This window comes from Triticum urartu, chromosome 7A (genome assembly GCF_056163025.1).
Source record: "Triticum urartu cultivar PI428250 chromosome 7A, HENAU_Tu73, whole genome shotgun sequence".
In the NCBI taxonomy this organism is placed as follows: Eukaryota; Viridiplantae; Streptophyta; class Magnoliopsida; order Poales; family Poaceae; genus Triticum; species Triticum urartu.
In genome coordinates this window covers 718,916,086-718,924,980 of record NC_141879.1, presented here as the reverse complement: position 1 = coordinate 718,924,980, position 8,895 = coordinate 718,916,086, and the positions used below count along the sequence as shown (strand labels likewise).

Sequence of the window (8,895 nt, the reverse complement as noted above, 5' to 3'; positions counted from 1 at the left end):
ACCAATATAGGTACATACGTGTCTTATTTTGCCAAAAAATTAGATACATATAAAACAAACTTCCCTGCAATTGTCAGTACTAACTAACTAATGTACTACTGATGTAGACACTCTATTATATACTTAAAATGATAGAAAACGAACGGTGATGATTTATTATTCTAAAACTAAGATGTATTAACGGTTGGAATTAGACAAGCACTAAACGTGAAAACCTGAAAGAAGATAAGTACTACACGTCAAAGAAAAGCCTCTACGGGAATCCTAATCTTACACGTCTCCAAATATTAGTCAGGTACTACACATGTAAAAAAAACTGAGATGGGCAAGTACTAAACGTCGTATACATCTAGAAAATTTTGGCAAGTAGTACAACACACGTACAAAAAAGTGAGATAGGCAAGTACTACACGCCAAATAAAATTACTCAGTCACCGTAAAAAAAGGAATAAGTATATTTTTCATGCTCGAACTCTGGCGATAGTATAGAAATCGTCCCTCAGCTCCCAAACCACTAAAACTCAGTCCCTCAACTATTTAAACCGGATATTTATCGTCCCTCGCGACGCTTAAAGTGGTTTTGCTATGACACGGACCCGGTTTTGACTAAAACCGTTCACGTGGCCTGGTTTTGATTGAAAATGTGACAGTAATGTGTAATCTAGTTCATCATTTACAGTAAATGCGACAGTAAATGTGCAGTAATATTCTGGATGTCTGCTTCAAGTTCAAATGTGACAGTAAATATGCAGTCTAGTTCATCATTTACAGTCAATGTTACATCTGGTGCTGCAAGTTCTCGAGTTGGAGGAAATAAAAGAGCAAAGAAAGTCCCAGCAAAACTACTGGACTAGTATACCTGTACTCATGTTTGTGGTTATCACTTGTGATTATGTCAGAATTCATGTATGTGGTTGCTTCTAAGACTAATCAGTACTATTTCTCATTTACTTCGTCTGACTTTGAGAATTCCGTTATGGTTTGCTTGTAAGACTAATCAGTACTATGTTTGTGGTTATGTCAGACTATGAACAAGTGAACAATCTGATATGTCTTCAGTTTACACAATGGTCTAAAATCATGTGAACAATGTGCTATGAATCCCATTCAGTTTATACAATGATCTGAAACTGAAACCATCGAGTTAGCATACAATTTGCTGTTACCAAACTGGACAAAACATGCGACTGAGATGCTCTGAGCAAACCCAATTTTTCATAAATAACATAGGTCAGATTACATGGTGGTCAAAACCAGGCCACATGGACGGTTTTAGTCAAAACCGGGTTGACGTCATACCAAAATCACTTTAAGCGTCGCGAGGGACGAAAAGTATCCGGTTTAAATAGTTGAGGGACTGAGTTTTAGTGTTTTCGGAGTTGAGGGACGATTTCTATACTATCGCCAGAGTTCGAGGACGAAAAATATACTTATCCCTAAAATAATTACTCAGAAGTCCAAATCATACATATCTAAAAAAATAATAGTATATAACGTGCATCAATCATTTCCTACTGGCAATCTCGGTAGCACTTTAAATATGGGCCAAACTGTTCAGAAAAAAGTAATATCGGTAGCACTTTACAGTTTACACCAATATAGGTACATACGTGTCTTATTTTGCCAAAAAATTAGATACATATAAAACAAACTTCCCTGCAATTGTCAGTACTAAGTAACTAATGTACTACTGATGTAGACACAAATAAAGGATAACATATGAATACACAAGATTAAAAAAACATATGAGGCTATTGATTATATCTTCTATGTAAACAAAACCATGAGTTCACCAGCTACGTATTTTGGCTACTTTTTAGGAATTAAACTAAAATCCTGCGGTGGTACTAAAAACTGAAGATGTAATTCGACAAAAAATTAAAATAAATTAGTAAGTAGACGAATACAAAGAATTAACATGTCATAATTAAGATATGATATGTTAATACATGATAATTCTAGCCGCGTGACCCTGCTAGTTTTCCTAAAGAAAACATTTACGTTAATACTGTGCAACACACACGATGCACGCCAAGAAATCATGTGAGATGTGCCTACAGTTCTAGGCGGAACACACCTCCGATATTGTACTCATTTTTGTACAGTACATTATAAAATTGCCGACGATCGCTACTTCTGTGTAAGCAAATCTCTGAAGTTTCTGTACAGTAGCTTCAGCTAGATCCTAATATAACTATCTTGGTTTTTGTGCCCTTTGACTGTGATGACCAAGTATCCATTTTCTTCTACATCCAGAGGATCCAAGATACTACTCCCTCCGTTCCCAAATATAAGTCTTTCTACATATTTTAAGAAGTGACTACATGCGAAACAAAATGAGTAAATCTACACTCTAAAATATATTTACATATATCCGTATGTTGTGGTCCATTTAAAATGTCTAAAAAGACTTATCTATTACCACTATAAAAGAAAGAGAGGGCGGAGAACCAGATCATCCTATCCATCGACACCTGCAATTTGATCGTCTACATCCCTCCAACATACTAAACGCGTTTTACGCTTTAATTACCCACCATACCATCTACTACCACCATAAAAGAAAGAGAGGCAGATTCAAACAATCACATCCATCCATCATCAAAATTTAATGGCTCTTAATTCTTTTGTGTTTAACGCTATCAACCACGGGTTAAGCCACGATCGATCGATGGCAAATCTGCCTGGCGGTAAAAAAGAGAGAAAACCGTCCGCACGACCTCCTCCTTCTCCTCCCGCACGACCTTCCTCCTCCCGCGCCGTTCGCCTCCCGCAGCCGCGCCCTTCGCAGCAGCCTCGCGCCGAGCCACGGGAAGCCGCGCCCGTCACCGCCGCCTCGCGCCGCCGGAGCCACAGGAAGCCGCCGCAGGTCGCCGGGAGCCTCCCCAGCCGCGGGAGCCAGCCCCCGCCGCGGGTCGCGCGCCGCGGGAGCCGCCCGCCGCAGGTCGCCGCCCCGCCAGCGCGCCGTTCGCCGCCGCCATTCACCGCCCGTCGCGCCCCGCGAGAGCCGCCGCAGGTCGCCGTCGCGCCGTTCGCCGCCCTCCACCCATACAAGATCCAGGCATCCAACCCTTTCTCCACGAACCCACTCCAGATTGCTCCATTCAACTCCATTCCGTAAGAAGGAGAAAAAATCGCCACTGATCGTCCCTTCCTTCTGGTTCAGCCGTCACCAGGTGTGTGTTAAGGGAGGATCGGACACGCGTGTGCCAGGGAGGATGCTGCCACCACGCTCTTCGAAGATGTGCGGAGTCGTCGTGCCTGTACGGTTGACACCTCTACCATCGTCGCTGCCTTCGAGGAGGATTCGTGCCTGCATCTTAATGTTCGCCAAGCCCATTACATCGCTGGTTCAGGACACACAACAAAACAAATATGAACCTCAACGACATATTTGCTGGTAAAGTCCTCTCCCTCTTATATCTCGGTAGGATGCATTCTTTAACGATTTATTTGCTGGGGTTTGTTAAGAAATTCCAAAGATTTCAGAATCTGTTTGGTTGTGTCATTCAATATCCCTGGGTGAACAAACTTGTGACTTTGGTTGTTGGTAGCTTAATTATTTGGTCTTCTATCTAATAGACAGATGTCGAGTATAAAATTTGAATCCAACTCTGATTGATAAGACTTGATTTTTTTAATCCTGCTGATGAATGGCCTACTATTTCAACCTCTGATATATTGCTGAATTTATAACCTGTCAGATCAGGGTAGTTACAACCTATGAAATCTTCCTGGACGTTTGAACCTATGGGATTGGGGTAGCCAATTTTGTATCGTTGATACGATGGCTACATAAACAATTCAGCAAGCTACATCTGCTTCATCGGGATGATGCTTCATGCATGCTCAGCAAGTTTCCTTTCCCTTGAGTCGTCTTGCCTCGGGTCGGTTTGTTCTTGCGCAGACAGATGTGTAGACCACATCTTGTAGACGGCTGATATGGATTATGCTCCACCCCTCCATGACTTCACTCGAGTTAATTCCCCGTGATGCGACTGACACAAAACTATCATCGGTATCCACAAAGATCACCCTGGGTGATGGCCTTCCTAATATTTAGTTATTTTCATTTTTCTGATGCTTATGGCTATAAGTTAACTCCAAATAAGTTTTTTTTAAATATGGCACAAAATTGAAAATTCTGATTACATCATGGTGATATTTTTTTCTTGTAGGGAGAGAAGGAGGATAAAAAGTGCTGGTCCTCTTTACAGGATAGGTACAGACTTGGCTAAGCGATTACTGCTGCTGCGGTTCATCTACAATGATTTTGGACATTGATTCTTGTTTTACCCTTATTATTACCATTTGCTAACTTAACCATTTCCATCTCTCATGTTAATTTTGAAGACCTTTTATGTATCATGTATCCAAGCAGGCTGCATGTGAGGTGAATCAAGGTAACTATATGATGTAGTGAAGTATAAACTCCTCTCCCTATAATATGCAGCCTTCAAACCATAGGTTTGTGAATTTTATGCCAGCTGGGCCTCTTTCATTTTAATGCTTGAGTCCTAATATTTCATTTCTCCAAGCTTTTGAGTTCTAATATTGTTCTGTATTATGAGCTCTTGAACATTTGCCTTCACAACAATGATCTATAATAATTCCCTTCTAAGCCTAGAGATAGTTGTACACATCATTTATTCAATCCTAAATTACTCTATGCTCTGAATTACTCCCGTGGTGCATTTTATGTCCCCCTTACATCTATATCTATGTCTTCTTACTCATATACATGTTTTCCCATGTAATCATCCTTAACAATTGTCATGTTCAATCTGTAACTACTTATCAGGGTATTTTCTGATTTTTTTTTTATGTTGCCGCTTACTGATCTTACGACATGGAGAAGAGAGGCCAAGTAGCAGCAAGCATGCATCTGTGTCATGCAAACAAACTGATACTGCAGAAAGTCACTGATTGTACAAAACCAGAAAAACAAATTGCAGCGCAAGCATGCAAAGAGACAATTGCGCGAATCAAACACATATTTCAAATAATAAGGCAGTGAGAGGCTTTATATTAGGCGGTGTACTGCAACAAGGTGCCTCCCTCCATCATCATTCCATTCTTCTCCTGTTTCCTATCTGTCAGCTGCACCTACAACCGGTGCCCCAATCTAGCTCGACAATTGACGGCGGCTACATCTGTTGTGGCCGGCAGCGAGGCAAGCCCTCCTTTTAAACCATGTATGTTGATTTCAAATAGTAGAACTAATTCATACTTTGAAGTTGTTTGTTAATCAGGCTTCCATGGACGTTGATTTCCATTAAACAGTATTTTGCGAACTTCTTGTTCTGTGCAAATTTTGGATGTCGCCGGTCAGTGTGACGCCCAAATCCTGGTGGCAAGTCTTTTTCTAATTGAGAGAATTATTTAGGTGCTAATTCAAACAGCATGTCTATAGGTTCGTTGAAATTCCCTAGACAAGTTACTTTCTGAATTCTGACTCTGAGTAGCCGACTCATACTTATTTTTGCGCCTTCAGTTGATTTGCTTCAGTGTGTTTGGTCTTTCTATTCAGGATCCCGGTCTGGAAAACTAGATGGTGTATGGATTCAGAGATGAACATGACGAACGATAGAAGGTCGATTTGGATTATTCTTGGTCCATAACTTTCAATTATTCCACTGCCACACAACTGGTATTCCACTTATCCTTCCTTCCAATTTTTATTTGCAAATTTGTGATGTTTATGGTACCGTTTCAGTGGTTGATTGAAGTAGTGAGGATATTCTGACTATGATGAATTAACAAAAAATGTTTTTATGCTGAACCAATCAATTTTTTTATTAAAATCCTTGCAGTGCTTGTGCTGGAAGGGAGAGGAGGAGAAGTAAGGCGTTGTGGGCAGGACTGGCTGTGGGTACAAGAAGGCCAGATATGAGATGGTGGAAAGGATGCACACAGGAGAAGAGAACAGACTGCAACGGAAGGCAGTTTGAGATGTAGTAGTGGACGCCTCTTCCATGATATTCAGCTTGGTGTAAGACTGCTCTCCTTAGATGCAATTGACTGGACATTCGGAGCTAGCTCTAGACAGGATAATTTAGATTGATGAACTATTTTGTGGTAGCAATCTGCGTGTTCAGTGATGCCGCACACGTCCTCTCATCTCGTCACGAACGGCCTGGATGTGGCAGCTGCCGTCAACATCCCAAACGTCACCAGCACGACGTGTTGAATGACATTGGCATCGTCTCACTGGGGCAGCAGCTCAACACCGGCATTATTCTGGTAATGCAAGTCCCGCTCCATCTCCTCTGTTTGCAGTCATTGTTCCAATATTACTGGAGATAAAATCCATTCTAGCTATCGTTGCTGAAGATCGTTTGGTGGTGTTCGATCCAGACTGAAAAAATATTTCATGTTGTTTTCAGTAATTATGATCAGCTCAGCCGTAAGATATAGAGAGATCAATCACATCCGATCTTTGATTTAATGTAAATTAGGTGATTTACTGAAGCGCGGGTTGCCTGTTTCATGAACAGTACTGCCATTTTAAACAATCTAGGACCTACACTTGATGACGACATTATTATTTATACAGCTGTACTGGGCCATTTGTTAGCAGCAGCCTATTATATGCCAATCTTTATAAAGTTGAAAGACTAAATTCCAGTGACAAAAAGCCTTGTCATACTGGCAGTTATTTTCCAATGAATGTCTGCATATCATTCACTTGTCTTGATGTCTGTCTATAATAAAGTTGGCATGTACCTTTTGTTCAAAATAAAGCATGCTTGGTTTTTGGAGTTGCATCCATCAGCTAACCTTAGAGGAATTCATATATCCACCACGCCGGTGCTTGTTTTGCACAATCTTATACATTAGGACTTTATACTCCTTCACAAAAAACACCTTGGCAAAATATTCGTATGCTACTTTGCCTCATTTCATAAGTGTAGTTTTGGTGACGTATGTTGGAAACATATGCTTGTTCTGTGGTGATGAATCAGAATGGAAAATCTGAAAGGAAGTGATTATTTGTTCATGTGTTGATATAGTGATTCTGTTTGAACTTGAAGGATAAATATGATGGAGCCTTTTTTTTATTAAAGCTTGTTTTCCCTTAGAATTATTGTTGTAAATACTATATTTGCGGGTGTGCAGTTTGTGATTCTCTATTCATGATATTTAGATAGATCGGATACGTTCCTTTATAGCATACACGGACTTGAATTATTTTGTCATTGATGAATATGCATAATGTACTTTAATTTGTTGAGATTTCAAATGAGGTCGTAGGAATCAAAATGGAACTCTCATGTGGCTGATATCGGTTTTATATTATATTTTTAGATGAAATTTCTATATTTACTTATCTCAAGATATATTTGATTTCATTTTTGTCTCTTGAGACAAGGAGCGAGCAAACTGTTGATTTTGCAGAGAACAATTGTCACTGAATTGCTTTCAAGGCGGATGTTCCATAGACAAACAAGCATGCAATCAACACTGCATGATTTCAATTGGTTTCCAATGTACGTAGCATGTCTATCTGGTTATTTTGCTTTTTGGTTTGTGCACTCATGGAACGAGAAAGAATTGAACCAACCAATTTGCAGGGTGAATATTTAATATTTCATTTTTTTTATTCTACCTCATGAAAACTCTAAAGATAATGACCAGTGGTTCTCCTAAAGTATAGTTGTGAGATAAGAATTTTGGTGCATCTAATCAACTACACTGAGAATGAAGCCGCATACAACATGCACCCCTTATGTTGTACAAGAATTGGTTAGTGTATTAAGACATACTAAGGTAATCAGGTGTCTTCACTCCATGCATATGATGCTAAATTGTAGAGTTTCTTGAAAATCATTTAAATTATAGGTTGGTTGTCATATTTTTAGTGTAATCATAATATCTTTAGAATTTGCATATCTGGTTGTAACATCAGTCGAGGCGTGCATTGCTTGTGCACACTTACTATATTCCTTGTGTATGAAGCTGCAATTGAAATATGTATGCTATAGCATGTATGTGAGCTTACATTATTTGTTTTATAATTGCTGATTATGATTAGAAATAACATGTAGCCTGGAAAGAAGGAACTATATGAGCTAAAAGATGCAGAAAAAGAGGATTAGGCCCGCAGATTGTTATCAAGGAGAACATTGAGCTATGAGGGTGTTTTTTCGGGCAACACCGGCGATGGTCTCAGCAGCTATATGATGGTGAACTGTAGCTGTCGTAATATTCTGAGAAATATATTATGATTAATTTTTACTTACCTATCCGATTTTTTTCATTGCGATGATCTGATAGGCCCCATATAGGTGTCTGGATTGTAATAGGTATTTTTCTGGGTTAAGAAGGAAGAATGTTTCGGGTGTCATTAAGATTATTCTTGATTGGCGAACTGCGATGGCGGATTTAATTTCAATATGCTTTAAGAAAATCTGTTAAGTACATATTACATCAAGATTTAAATTCATAGAGTATGTGAGATGTATGGTAAACCATTGCTCATGTAAGATATTGCTATATGTAAACTAAAAATGTAAGTTTCATATATTTAAATATTATTTTCTAATGAATTTCTATCAAAACGTGCATTGCACGTGCAAGCTTACTAGTATTTAGAAACGGGGGGAGTAGTATGTCCCAACATATACCAAGCCTTGCAGCTAGTGTTTGCCTAACTTGTTAGACAGACTTGCTTATAATCATATCCCTGTACACCCACGTTGAATTTTATGCCGTCAGAAATCCCTCTTACGTCCAGACTCTCGAGGGCGGTGCTCTGCGTTGTCCCTGCAAGTAGGCGCGCACAAGGTTTGTCCTGTACTACGACCCCGGCGCCCGTTCCTCATTTAGTTTGGATATTTGCTGAAGTATTGTCCCAATGGCTTTGACCAGGGATCTTACCATACTAATATTATC

General features: G+C 39.6%; 1 long non-coding RNA gene across 3 annotated transcripts; it reads left to right on the top strand.

Annotated features, from left to right (window-relative positions):
- The first annotated feature begins 2,726 nt into the window (after window positions 1–2,726).
- Window positions 2,727–8,569, top strand: LOC125520578 (uncharacterized). 3 transcript variants are annotated; one of them, XR_015611558.1, is made up of 9 exons: window positions 2,729–3,400; window positions 4,179–4,222; window positions 4,354–5,173; window positions 5,253–5,413; window positions 5,531–5,650; window positions 5,814–5,992; window positions 6,083–6,243; window positions 7,399–7,490; window positions 8,049–8,484. It is a non-coding gene; the product is annotated as an uncharacterized LOC125520578 (long non-coding RNA). The 3 variants fall into 3 exon arrangements; XR_015611559.1 differs by having other exon boundaries at window positions 2,727–3,400; window positions 4,179–5,173; window positions 5,829–5,992; window positions 8,049–8,569; XR_015611557.1 differs by having other exon boundaries at window positions 2,728–3,400; window positions 4,179–5,173; window positions 8,049–8,510.
- Window positions 8,570–8,895: the final 326 nt, after the last annotated feature.